Genomic DNA, 14922 nt, shown 5'->3' on the forward strand with positions numbered 1-14922 from the left:
TCAATTATCTAATCACAGATTTCTGAACATGTTAAACAGCTTTTGTTTCCCCTGCTAAACAACACAATGCTCTGTGTCCTTGGAGTCCTCCTCAGTTGCATTCAGTTACACAAAGATGTGCAACGATGGACATAACCTGAAGACAAAGCATTTTTCCTGAAAATTGTTTTGCCATGATGGTCTTCTTAATAATGTAGCTGCTAGCCAGGATTTCAATACACTGTTTTTTAACTATATTGGGAAGCTGTGTTAATAATGGGGAAAAAATGTCAAATTACCCTACTCGAGTAAAATGAACAAAAATAATTTAGATTCTTTTGAATTAGGAAGAGCCTTTTACTTTTTTTACATTCAATTTCAGAAAAAAATAACTATTTCACAAGCAATATACAATGCCTTTCCAACCTCAGGAGACAATTCCACTGTTTAAAATATCATATGGAATGGCTTGAATACATTTTACACTTAGTGAGTATCCATTACATAACTTTCCTCCACTGCCTTTAATTACCCCATTAAGCAAGTTGGTATTTGCATTTGCACTTACAGCAGCTGCACTAGAGCTGCAGGGCACAAGAATATAAAACCAAGAAGAAAAATTAATAAAACATTATCTTTTCCATTTAGCAAGTTCACTTTCTTTTTAAATGGAAACATTTGTATTAGTAGACTACTTCAGCGCAGTAAGATAATAAATCACATAAACCTTGTATTATTCAAGCCAACTGAACTGCTAGATAGAAGTATCATCACTCACTAACAGCACAACTTGCCCTTAAGCTTTTCTCATTTTACGGTATTTCTGAGGAGTCACTTTGTATCTGAAATTGTTATTCAAAACATAAAAAGTGGTGCAAATGGAATGCAAGAGAAATCTTTCTTGTTCTAAACCTTTTACATAGAAAATAATTTAGAAATTTATTTTAATGTGTTGCACATCTTTACTAATCCAGACACATCTCTGAGTAAACAAAGATGGTTTCAAATAATTCATTAAAAAATCTGCAAGTCATCACACATTCTTAGAAACAGCTTCCAAGTTTCAAGACCACTTATTTTTCAGCTAGCCTATGTAGTTTACGACACACTTCTTAAATATTGCAGTATTGTTATATAATATTTTAATAATTAATATGTGACTATTAATAACGATGTTACTTATTACGTCCACATATTCTCTAAACATTATGCATATAATAAACACTAAGAAACAGAGCAATGAGAAGTATCAATTTATTCATTAAGAGCCATCGATCCTGAAAAGCCAGTTCCAGAGGGCTACTTTACTACTTCCAGGCACATGGAAGCCCTTTTCCTCAGAAAATAGGGAATCATACTTCTACCATGCATTAGAATACTGACAACCTGTGTATGCAGATGAAGGAAGCAAAGCAGTAGTTTTGATTTTGCCCATTTCCTTCATTTTTGAAGTCTTAATTTTGTAGCTGCTACAAAATATCCTATTTCTGTAAAAGTATTATCCATGAGAATCTCACTACAATACTTACTTGTATCTGGCAGGAATGACCCTATATCAGGCTTTCTGCTGTCCCCAGACTTTTCTCTTACTGAAAATTACTCCACCTGAGATCATTTTCAACCATCTTTATTTTACATTTTAGAGCAACACTGAAATACCTATTATTAAAAAACAGAAAAAACACTATTTTAGAAACATGAGAAGCATGCCGCAGCATGGACTAACTGTCAATACCAGTTCTGGTGCCAAAATTCAAATATTAACACAATGTGAGCATGCTTAATATCCTAGAAGTTTCCCTCTTACACAAAGCAGGTGTGTATATAGGGAAAAAGCTCTTAAGGGGTGTAAGAGAACCATATGATGATGTACATTACAGCAGCTGTATACCTTTAATAAAGCAGTTTTCTCTGTGAGCTTTTTATGTCAACATAGGATAGGCCTAAGATACACTGGTTTAAGTGCTGTAAACACTGGCCAAAATCAAATCCTACTAGCATACCTCATTTTTCATGAGCTGCTTAATTGCATTTTTCACGGAGAATTGTGAGGGTAAAAGAAATGTGATTCAGTTCAAGCAGCATATTTATGTAAACCCACATAAAAGTACAGAGCAAAGAATCAGAGGAGCTGCATATCAGACATGTCACACCAAAAAGAAACAAACTAAATTATCATGCAACTTCCACAAGCCTTAATTTGACTCTCCATTTTAGTTAAAGAACTGACTTAGCAATATCAAGACTTTGAGCACAGCTGCCAATTCCTCCCAGCTGGATGAGAAATATTTCTTCCTTTCTTTCTGAAAAATCTGACATCTAATTCCCATGAAGCATCTCATGCCAGTGGTTAATTAGGGAACGTTTTACAAGAAGAACTAAAAATTGTGAGCAACACAGCAGGCAAATATTGACATTTTTTACAAGCACGGCCATTCCACAGCTTAATTTCTCATTCCAGAGCTCTTGCAGGCAGGCAGCTGCTGCCAAGACCAGCTGAGAACCTGTACACTTACTGCAAATCCCAGATTTCAGATACTTATTCAAACTGGCAAGAAACATTCCTCCTACATCATTTTCAAACATTTGACAGCCTGGCCATTCATTAAATGCATCTTGTAGCAATGTCCATGGATAACTATATAATTCTTCCTGCCAGCTACTGAAAAGTAATGCAACAGGAAGCTGGGAGGGCTCCCAGGTCTCAGAGTACCTGACAGGCAGGGGGAGGGCAGGAAAAAAAGCAGTGAGAATGTGGTGAAGGCATGGGGCTGATGCGAGAAGGCCAGTAACAGATTACACTGATTAATGGCTGGATAGGAGATATCCTTCTTCACTGAGCAGCTGGAGAGCAGGGTTAGCTGCTGGTCAGGAGGTAATCAGATATTTGCAGTGAGACTTGATGCAGCTCATGGCCAAAAGCCATGTCACTCAGTTCTGTGTAGATGCAACACCAAGTGCCACAGGCTCCAGAGACTAAATAAGAGAAACTGGGAAAAATACAAAAATAAAGAAAAAACAGAACAAAACAAAAAAGGCAAAACCAAAATAAATCAACAGAACAACAAAACCCCTTGATGCCCTTTCTTCTCGTTTTCCATACATCCTTCTAAATTTAAGGAAAATTCCACTTTCACTCTAAACTTGAGATCCTTGTGCCAGGTGTGGCAGATGTGATTCAGTAATGCCATCTTCCTGAGACGGAAGATGAGGCCACAACCACTGCAGTGGGTACAGACATACACATCCAATTACAGGAGCAATTAGAGAGGATAAAAGACAGATTAGGTCCTCCCTCCAGAATACATACCCTGCCAGAGGAGCTGAGGCCAGGGAAAAAGTGGTAGGGGTTAATTACCAGCTGGAACCCAAATGCTTTCTTTTTCATAGTTCAAAATGTAAATCTGTTTAAGTGCCATAATTTTAGCCAAGCACTGACACATTTTAACAGAAACATCCAGCTATTTCAGCTATTTTCCCACTTTTCTTGGGTGATCTGAAAAAAATATTTATTTTCCTTTCATTTACACACCACCCACAAGATTAAAACAAATTAAAAAACCTCTCAGTATCAAAGACCAAGTATTTAGCATAGCCATATTCAAACAGTTTCATAAATTTGCCACTGATCACACTCTGTTGAAGACATTGTGCTCTGTAACACAAAGAAAAAAATTGAAAACTTCCATAACATAGGAAAACCATTGTTTTACTATCACTGTAACACATGCAATTCATTTTCAGACAAAAGGTCTCCTTCAGCAAACACTGCTTCATCTTTTAAGGGCTAAGACTCGAGCGCGCAGTGCCCACCCCTACATAGCTGCTGGGGACTGTGAGGGACACCCAAGGCAGCTGGGTGGCCCCTGGACCTCTCTTGTGGTGCTCCCTTTGTTATGAGAGATCAGCTGAGGTCAGATGAATCAAGGAATGAGCCAGAAATTTCTCTCATTAAGCAAAAACTGTTCCCATTCTGAGATCTTCTTAAACACATATGTGCATTTGACAAATTATTAGATGATGTTTTCCAGCTCCATATGTCCATCAAGATGACATTTTTGCAAAGCTTTAGCTAAATCAGATCAGCCAGTTGGACTCAGAAAACAATTATTGCATTTTTAATTTAAGACACACACACACTGTTTGATTTTCTAACTTTACTGTCAATTCAAACTTACATCCAATATTTATTTAACATGTAGAAAATTTAATTAAAGCAAAATGAGATATTGGATAACTTAGGAAGCAGTATCTTTTAACTATCACAACAACAGTTTTACATAAAACCCAAACAAAATGTTCTTGTGTTGATGCAGCTGGTAAAGTTTTGACTTTATACTTCATATGCTGTTACACTGCCAGGGACTGCATAAAAGAGCAACACTGCTTAATCAACATAGTTCTTTTAACACATTTATCACCATGGCTCCTCTATTAGGAAGTTGAGCTGGTTGCATGAACTAATCAAAATGCCTTTGAACATCCATTAATACTGTTCAGTTAAATATCTATTGGGTTTAGAACCAACGTGAAGCTCATTTAATACTCTCCATGTTCTCCTGGCATAAATCTTTTAAATGACTTCTTTTTTTTTACCACTAAAAGGGCAAAGTAAATGGTTCCCCTTATTACAAAAGATTTCAGAGACAAGAGAGAGAAACAGCCAACACTCATTGCTGAAACTGGTAATGATTTTCATTAATGACCAAGGAAATACAATTTGAACCAGAATGAATAATGAAGAGTTCAGTGCTTCAAAATATAAACACTTAATAGAAAACACATTTTTCTGTTATAAAAATCCAAATTTTTAAGTTCAAATTTAAAATATATACATGCCGCCATAATATTAACTTGAAAGCAGCATTTTTAAAGAAGTGAAATGGAAAACAAGGAGATGTAACTTTTCATCCTTTCCCAGTCCATGGCTGAAGATGGAATTCCCAAAACAGATGGTAAAGAATATGCCATACAGTGAAGGTCCTCTGGGTTTGATATTTACCTCTTTTCAGCACCACCAAATTCTTGTAACCTCAATTAATATCTCCCAGAATCAGTAAAATGACATCCCTCTACTGTTACCATTATTTTGTCTGACCTTGATATCACGAACACGAATGTAATTATGATAATGTGCCAATTATTTTCTATATTATTTCTATATTGTATATAGAAGTCAAAAAGACTAGTACTCCCTCCCTTTCTCATGATAATACCTGAACATTCTGGCTCTATTTCACCTTCAATTTCTAACACGCAATCATTAACATTTTGTTTCATTTTTATTTCTTATTTCTAACAAGAAAAAAAAGCCCAAAACAAAACCAATCAGTGAAGTTTTAGAATATTCATAACAGCATGTTAGATGTACGATTTATGTAGGATAATAAAGACATATTTTAATGTTTGCACTATTTTAGTGGTTTTACTGGCATAAATTTTGAATGACAGCACATCTGTCTGTTAGGACAGCTAACTGTCAATAATGCATCAACTACACCATACGCTCTGCATATTTTATGTAGTTAATATAAAAAAAGATTGTTGATGATTTTTGAGAAGATTGAAGTTGTTTTAGTATTTTTAGACAATCCAGCCATATCTGCCTCCCACAGGATTTTTGCCCCACAATTTCCCCATGTTTCACAGAATTTTGTCCAAAATCTGTTGAACAAAACCAAATAATTTGGAAAAAATACAGTGGCTTGAAAATTATGAAAGTAATGTGTCCATTTTACTGTGAGGACAGATCTGTCACAGCGGAAAAGGAAATAAATTAGAAGCCACAATGCAAAAGTGACTTAAATAGGTTTGGACAGACTGAAATATAATTAGCACAAAACTGTTATCCTAGTCAGCCTATTGACTGTTAAAATAGTGACTCCACAAAAAACTCCTGGCTTTGTTCCTAAAGGTCATGAATTGACTAAAATCAGGCTATTTCAGAGGAAAGAAATGAAATGGTCAGAAATGAATCTTTGCAACTTTGATCATTGTAGAATTTATGGTCAAACTATACAGACAAGTTTCAGATGAAAAGAACATTATTTTTGTTATCTACAATTATGCTCTAAGTCAAAGATGTTACCCAAATAAAGGTTCACTTATGATGAACTGTACAATTTCACAATCAAATTTTGACTTGTGAGACAACTGAAGTGCACAATAGGAAGTTAGCTATTATTTCCTAGAAACATTCCTAGCTTTCTTTACTCAGATATATTTGTAACTGGAACAAAACTACAAAGCTTAAACTCTCTACATTTCATTTAGATAAACTGCAGCTCTATCTTATCCACATAAGAATCATGTCCATTTTAGCAGCTTATTTCTAGAACTGCTTCATGCAGATTGTAGCTCTTTGTGTAAATAACATCTTAGGCAAAGACAATTGCTATTGATTCAAGATATTTCAAATTTTTTGTAACAAGAATCAAAGGGGTTTTAAGAAAGAAATAAGCTCAACATGGAAAGTAGTGAGTAGCACAAATTAAACGCACCTTTCTGTCACACCAAACATTAATTCTCCACTGCCAGCCAGGGACTTCACAACCATCATGATTCCAGAGCATGCCAAATCAATACCATAAGGATGGGAAATGTCCATGTAATGAATTCAGAAGCAACCTATAAATAAGCAGACAAAATAAGGAAAAAATTGAACAAATTACCTATATGAGTTCCCCTGAGGATTCACTAAAGGAGACGTAGTGGTGATCTAAACCAAGTAAAAGTGATGGTTAATTCAGTGTCAGTATCTCTGTAGAGCCAAGAACATTTGAAGATATTTGAAGCATATAATAGCATTAATAGCTCTCTACATTTCAAAGTTTACTGTGCCCCACGTGCCCCTAGATACTTCTGAATTTCCCTAAGTAGTCCAGTGTTTACCTCTCAGTTGCATAATCATGTCTAGGACATTCCACACATTTTTTGTTTCTGTGAAAAACTGCTGCCAGGCATCTGTTTGGGACCTTTTCTATCCCCATTTTTTTTCCCATTCATGCTATCTGAGCACATTACTTATATCCATCTCAAAGTTCTAATTTAAAAGGACATTCCTCTGAATCATGGCTGAGTCTTGCCCATTCCTTTCCAAGTCTATTGAAAAACATTTTTAATTTTAGTTTCAAATTATTTTTAAAAACTAAAAAATATATACCACCTTTTGCGTGTCAGGCCTTACAGTCCCAAACAATGTAGATTAAATTTTTACAGAGGCTTAAAAAATCAAAAAAGTCTAATCTTCTGACAAATTAATTGGCCCAGAAACCAAGCAATACAAATGTAATCCAGTAAACTAAGTGCAGAACATTGGCACCAAGAGGCAGAATAATTCTGCATTTATACAATCACACCTCTAAATTTCCTTAAATATGAGAAATATGCCAGCTAAACAGAACAAAAATAGAAACTGTTAGCCATTCTCTTCTGCTCCATTTGGTCTATCTCCCAATTCCTTTTTTTTGGAGTTCAGTGAAATCCTCAGCCCTACAACTAACATCCTATCGGATGTCTTAAGGATACAGAAAAATAGAACAAGTTGAATATAAGAAGATGGACCACAATCAGGACTTTTCTCCTAGCTGCACATATTTGCCTACATTGAGAAAATTCTATGATTATATCTAATCTCATTTGAGAGCTTCCAACCCTATTTTAGCTTGTCCTGTTAAAAACCAATAAAGATAAATCAGGCTTGGGAAATGTATATGTAGTCAAAACTTAAGGCAAAGAAGTTTTAACATAAGGCAGATCTTACTGTACAAAGTGCTTCTCTTCACATTTAAGCTGTAATATTGTGGTTGTACATTGATTACTGTAAAAGAATGGCAGCAAAAGGAGGCAATTGCATCATTTGCATCATCATAATTGTGACTAAGAACACTTCATTGAAATCCAACATTCCAAAAACTGTTTCCCTTTTCCCTCATGAGGAAATTTTAAAATCAGGAGTTGTCTGGTACTATCCAAAAGCAGTGCTGGTCTGTATATCAGTATGCCACCTCCTAGATGAGGACTCGAAGCAAGAAGTCCATTGGAAAACAGAATGAAATATCCTTTGTGTTTTATTTTACATCAGTAGCACTATGAGTAAGATACCTTCATTCAGCAGCAAATCTCTGCCAGTAACCAAAGTGAAAATTCATCTTACTGGGCTTTTAGTCATCTTTGAATTAACACGATGTACTGGTTTGGGATTTTTGCTGAAAACAGTGTTGATACCACATGACAGGTTCTGTTATTGCTGAGCAGTGCTTACAGAGAGTCAAGGCCTTTTCTCCTGCTCATACAGCAGGGAGAAGCACAAGAAATTGGGAGGGGACACAGCTGGGACAGATAACCCCAACTGAACAAAAGGATATTCCATACCATGTGGTATCATGCTCAGCCACATATATAAAACTGAAGGCAGAAGGATGAAAGGAGGAAGAGACTTTTGGAGTGATGGCATTTTTCTTCCCAAGAAAAGGTTAAACATGATGGAGCCCAGATCTCCTGGACATGGCTCAACACCTGTCTGCCCAGGGGAAGGGGTGAATGCATTCCTTGTTTTGCTTTGCTTCTGCACAACACTTTTGCTTTACCTATTAAACTGTCTTTATTTTCAATCCATGAGTTATCTCATTTTTACCCTTCTGATTCTCTCACCCATCCCACTGGAGAAGGAGTGAGCAGCCCACCAGGTTTAAACCACAACACACATTTACTCTGTTTCAGGGAATTTTAGACCAAGCTGGAGCAATAAGGAAGCCTAAATGAGATGAGTTAGTTTGGGAGATATCTCATCCATATATTAGTGTTTATTTTCCATCCATAAAAATGGCAGCCATTTAAAGTAAACACTCCAAGAGTTTCACATAAGCAGTGCAAAATAGCCAGTTACACACAAGCAGTAATCTGAGTAGTGCACACAGCAGAATGGTCAAAAGAAACAAATTTCTTTTGGGTTGAACTTCTGAACTATTCAAAAGGAAGCCAAATTCAGCCAAACTTTGATAAATCAAGTTTATCACAAGGTTAATATTTCACATCCAGCTTTTGGCTTAAAGCAAATTTTTATAGCCTGAAGAATGGAATTATAATAAAATGCTGACAAGCCCATACCACACAAATGAGTTTCTGCTGGAGGGTGGTTTCTCTATTCTTGACATTTCAAAATAAATGAATCTACATTTGAGAAATAAGATACAACTCACATTCAGTAACTGTAACTCTTTATTTTCTCTTTCATACATGGGAAATAATTATCAACAAGAGAAAGTTCAGATTCTTTTCCCTTCCTAAGTTCAAAGTTGAAATTCTTCAGAGTTCATCTGTAAGGCCAATTAGGTTTATTAAATCTCAGATGACAGCAGTATTTAAAGATGAGACATATCGTTTGCAAAAGCAGAAGGACACATGTTCCTGTGGCTCAATTCCAGCCCTTGTGACTTAAATACAGCTCCAATGATTTAATTCAAGGAACAGTTGATGTAGATTTCTCCCTCCTTCTACCACATAATTGAGTTTTTAACTTTAAAAAAAAATAGCTCTGAGCCTTCCATTAATAAAGAGTAGTGCCACGAACAGCATTCAAAAGAAATGCATAACCAGTGAAGGGCTGTCATTTGCTGTCATTTATGATAAGAATCTGCAACAGATTGCACAATGAAACACCATGACATCAATACAGCATCCAAAACTTATAAATATGAATATGAATCCTGTTGACTTGCAAACAGATATATGACTATTAAAATTAGAATGTGAGAATATCCCAGTTTACTATTCTAACACACTGAAGTTTATCAGTTAATATGAATGTTTTAGACTTTAAAAAGAGACAATGTTTTTATTATTGTGATAGTAGCAATTACTAAAATATATAAACTCAGGAAACAGGGACCTTCCACAAACTTTTTTAAAGTAGCCTTGATGTGATGACCTCCAATTCACAAGAGGATATATTCCTTTGCAAAAAGTACAGCTTTTCACAAGCAGTCATTTTGTTTTAGTTGTGCTTGCTAACTTTGTGATCAGTTTATGTGAAAACCTGTAAACTACAAAGTAATTCCTTACAGCATTTTGCTGACAGCTGATATACTGTGAAACTAATTTCAACACTATTCTTACTCATTCTGGTTTGCTTTTTCTTTTTTTTAATCATCATTTGATAAACCTCCTTTTCAATCAGAACAGAGTCTTTCAATGTTTTTTTGATTAATGCCTGCTTATTTTCAAAAGAAATGTGGGTGCTGGGTAGTTCTTTTCCTATTTTTTTTTCCACCAATGTACACTGCAGTTTTGAAAATATTTATTTTCAAAATACCTTGTTCCATCACAACTGTTGTATCAGCAATATTATCAATGGCACACTGTTGCATTCTGCATTAGGTAGATCCATTAAATAGTCCTAGATTATATCCAGTGTTTTCACCTTCCGTAGAGTTGAACTGTATGCAATTCATTTTAACTAACCCCTCTTGATAGAAATCCTAATTTTCTGAGGTAAAATATGTCCACACACAGAGAGCATTTTCAACAGCCCCTTTCCTCCTAATCCTCTTTTGGGTGTAACAAAACTGGTGATCTTTTTCATTACATTTGGGAACACTCTGGGAGAAGTTTCCAAGCCTTTGGGAACCTTCTCTCTAAGTTCTATGCTATACACCTGGCCAGCTCATCAGAAGAATCATTTATGTAATTAAACCCAAACTGAAGTATGAAGACAGCTTTTCAGCTCTTCATCTCTTAATTTTGCATATGTTAATCTGTCTGGAAATTGTGTCTCAGACATGTAAGGAATCCAAATTCACTTTGGCTCTTTTCCTTTTGAGTTTTTTTTTCTGACATTTACTGCGTGTATATACTATCTGTATCTAATATTCCCATCTGCAAATGTACTTTATATCATAACACACACACACACATATATCAGAACAGAATAATAATAAGCTCAGAAATAGCAATTTTACAGCAAGGCTTACATTAAATAAATAAATTTAAATCACAGAATCCCCACCACAGCTATAAACACTTTGGCACTGGAAGGTTTTCTTTAGATTTATTAACACTGTCTGTGACTCCTCAGGCCCAAGCAGGCCTAATAGGGACATTACTGGTTGCCATACCCAAGCATCTTTAAATGATATCAAAATGAAAAATAATACACATTTTTTAAAATCCATTATAAAATACTCTATTTTTTTAGAGAGACAAGTTCATCTGAACAGGGAGAGATAACAGCATGGCAGATGGATGAAGGTGTTACATGAATGAGTAAAAAGGTGCAATAAAGTCAATGATATTTTACAAGCATTTCAAGGTCCTGATGCAACTACTGGAAGTAAACTCAAGGGAAGAAATTAAGTTTCATCCACGTTCTGTGTTCTTCATAAAGGAAGGGGATGGGGATTTTTATTTCTAGCCTTCATTAGTGGTATTATTTCATTCCTACCACTATGCAGAGAATTTAATTTCTACCATTTACAGCACACTGTGCCCTTTAAGGAAAATGAGTGAAATATTTCCCCATATGAAAATGAGATCTGCCATCTTTTTTATTATTTCAAGGCATTTATAGCAGGCAGAGATGCAAACAGTGAGTCACATCAGTATGAAAATTTACAAACACCACCGTCCCAGTTACTTACTTCAAGGGTCAACATACAAAAAGGAAGAGTGCAATCATCCAACTCCTGCTTCAGTGTTTACACAGAGCATTTTATTGCAACTCTCCTTTTCCTCTTCCTTTCCTGTACTTAACCAGAATAATGCTATGAAATACTTAATTCTTGTACCTTTTCATTTCCTCCCACCATTACAATTCCAGATCACTATCTCATCTACTTTATATCTGGTTCTGATGCCACTGAATGCCTGGCTTCAGGAAACAGCAAAACAATTCCAATGGGATTTTACCTAATGGTTCTTTCACATTATGCTTCAGGGATTGACACAAACAGAAAATCTTGGATATTGCCCTCTGAAAAATACATTCACAGCAGGGCACTTTGAATGCAATTTGGATTTCACTAAGGACTTTGATAATAATTTATATTTGCCAAATATATGTTAATTAATTCTAATGACATTAAAATAATCTCCCATTCTGGTGCTACCATAGTGTAAAAAGAAATTACTAAAAGGCAATTAATTCTTATTAGACTTTATTTCATAACACCTAAAAGAGGCTCTTACTTGACCAAATTTAACACTACTATTCCTCAAAAAGAAAAGACCACAAGAAACTCTTCAATAGACCATGAAAATCAAATCACTTGAACTCATTAAAAAAGTAATAAATTTGTTTTAAAACATAAGTCATGTTCTCAGTATTTTCTAAATAAATTTGGTTTAGGATAGGGTTATTAGTAGATAGGGTACCAATATTCAATTTATACTTGGATTGTATTTCCATTTAGATCCAAGGGATTCAAGAGATAACTAGCTAACATTACATACAATTACTTTCATATTACTTGCTTTAACACACAAGACAATGAAGTGTTAAATGCTGACATGTAGTTATACTTAGCATTAATGATGCAGGAGCATACATACACACAGATACGGCTTAATGAAGCCATAACAGCCCTGTTATCAGACCAAGTGCAATCTCTGTTATTATGCACCCGTTGGTAGACTACTGCCAATTCATAACCTCAAAGGGTGTTTAAAAAAGTTAGTAACAGATTACAGTAGTGTCCATGTCACCAAAGTCACAAACTTTGTTGTTCACAATTCGTGATAGTACTTTAAACACAAAACAGTGTCGACAAATCATCTTCAATTGAGCAACACCCTTAGAAGTGCTCACTGTAGCGAGCCCTTCATATCACTCAGAAGGAAAATTCACAAAATTTCATTGTCATTTTTCTTAACTTACTTGATTGACATCAGTGTGTAGATGGCTTAATGGTTTACTTGAGTACTGAACTGAAAGCATTAAACCTGTGTAAACCTAGAAAACATATGCTCATCAAGTGCTAAAATAAATATTCCCATTCACGCTGTTCTGTACACTGAGATCAGGGGTTTTTTACACAGCACACAGGGATTTAACTGCAGAATTCATTAAGGTGAGGGGAAGAAATACAGCTAAAATTTACTGCCACAGAAAGATTTATCTTCAGAATACATCTAATAAAATTTAAGTATGAGCTGCAGTACCTGAATACTTTAAAGAGTCATAGGAGAAAAAAGTGGTTGTGAGACTGCAACATAAAGCTGAAGGAAAGGAAGCTTTATATTGTCTTGGTTGAGCAATGTGGTAAAATATTATACACCTCTAGTAAGTATCTAATTACTGATGTCCTGACTTTTATTTCATTTATTTTGACAACCTAAACTGTCTCTAAAGTGCCTATCTGCATTAGCATTTTAATGAATAATAATTGATATTTATTCAGCACATGATATTTGCATCTCAGCAGTTCATTTACAGATTAATATTCTTATTACCTAAAACAAACTATGCACAGATATTCTCGTTTGGGAATTACTAGCATGCTAGCAAGACACTGTGGGTAGCATTATAATTTGGTCAACCTGTTGGCCTCAGCTTTGGCTTTTGCATTGTATTAGGTGTTAGTGGTGGCTGGGATTGCCTGGACTCCAGCAAGTTGCACTGCAGGTCCAGGGAGATAAAGAATCAGACTTCTCACTGGGCTCCCTAAAGGTTTTCAATTTATGCCATTCCTGATAATATAAGTACTGTAAATCACCCAGAAGAAATGAATGGTACTCACTGCTTTCTACAATCACAGTGATATAAAGAAAAAAATTGGAATATATTGGTACATTGTGATCAAAAACCATAGATACCCAGGCTTGTATAAGTTCATGAACCAGACTGACACATATTCTGCCTTAACCATGCAAATCCAAGTAAGAGAAATGAAAAGGTCCAGAATTGATTCCAGCAAGTGCATTCCACCTGCTTTAATTTGATTCCTGATTTTGACAGTCACAATTCAGTAGTCACTACAATGATTTCCTTACTTTGACAAAAAAAAAAAAAAAAAAAAAAAACCTCAAACTTTACTGCTGTAGTAAATTTGATTACATATTTTACAGCTTTGGATATTCCCAACATAAAGAAACAAACCCATAAGCACCAAAGTGACATTTGGATTTTATACCCATGACTGGTTAGCTGGCAGAGCAGGTTTAAATGTCAAGCTTCTGTGAAAAGATTTACCCCCCAGCATTAATCTTTTTCACCCATACATTCTTATCAGGACATTTATATTCCAGCATCTTAGAAAGTACTTGGTATTCTTTGCTATATAATCTCCCTATTTCCTGGGATAAGGCTGAACCTAATCTAAACCAAGCACTCATGCAATGGGCTCCCCTAAATTTTAAAACTGTCAAGTGAAGGCTGCACTCTCTGAACACTCCTGTCTTCAGATTAACCTTTTATCATACAAAGAAAATCTATTTAAAAATTGATATAAGGTAGGTATTTAAGACAGCCTCCTAGGCAATGCAGCTTACAAACAAGGCCAGTCACCCTGGAAGCAGACATCTAGAATAAATGAAAGACACCTTGAATTGCCTCTTTGTCTTCTCCAGCTCTAAGTGGTGCTTATGCTAACCCAGTGATGCACACCAACACTGCAGGCAACAAAAACAGATCCCCTCTTATGAAAGATACTGACACACATTATCAATTCTGAAAGAATTAGCAATATTTACAACATACAGACTTTGCAAAGGCATTCTGACTTAAGAAGGCTGCAGGTATGGGACTGCACTTTAAACCTAAATCCAATAATATAATCTAACCAAGAAGGACATTAAAAATATTTTTAAGAAACTTGTAGAAGATGAGGAAGAATATTACCATATGATGTCCAGTGGTATAACCTCTGGAAATAATAATCCAAAAAGAAAGCTACAACCAAACAACACTATTCTTGGTTAGAGAAAATAAACATTCTCAAACAGCCTCTT

General features: G+C 35.4%; 1 protein-coding gene across 11 annotated transcripts in view; it reads right to left on the reverse strand.

The window, feature by feature from the left end:
• Positions 1-14922, reverse strand: part of THSD7A (thrombospondin type 1 domain containing 7A) — a 267555-nt gene that overhangs the window by 219528 nt on the left and 33105 nt on the right. For 8 of the 11 annotated variants that reach the window (XM_038128932.1, XM_038128935.1, XM_038128929.1 and 5 more), the window contains 3 exons: positions 6480-6606; positions 3290-3475; positions 1509-1638 (listed from right to left, as the gene is read on the reverse strand). The gene's annotated coding sequence lies outside the window, so the exon portion shown is untranslated. Of the gene's footprint in view, positions 1-1508; positions 1639-3289; positions 3476-6479; positions 6607-6650; positions 8001-14922 lie in introns of those variants that run through there. The other 3 variants (XM_038128931.1, XM_038128937.1, XM_038128930.1) reach the window with 3 other exon arrangements.

The sequence above is a fragment of the Motacilla alba genome, chromosome 2 (assembly GCF_015832195.1).
Source record: "Motacilla alba alba isolate MOTALB_02 chromosome 2, Motacilla_alba_V1.0_pri, whole genome shotgun sequence".
Taxonomy (NCBI): Eukaryota; Metazoa; Chordata; class Aves; order Passeriformes; family Motacillidae; genus Motacilla; species Motacilla alba.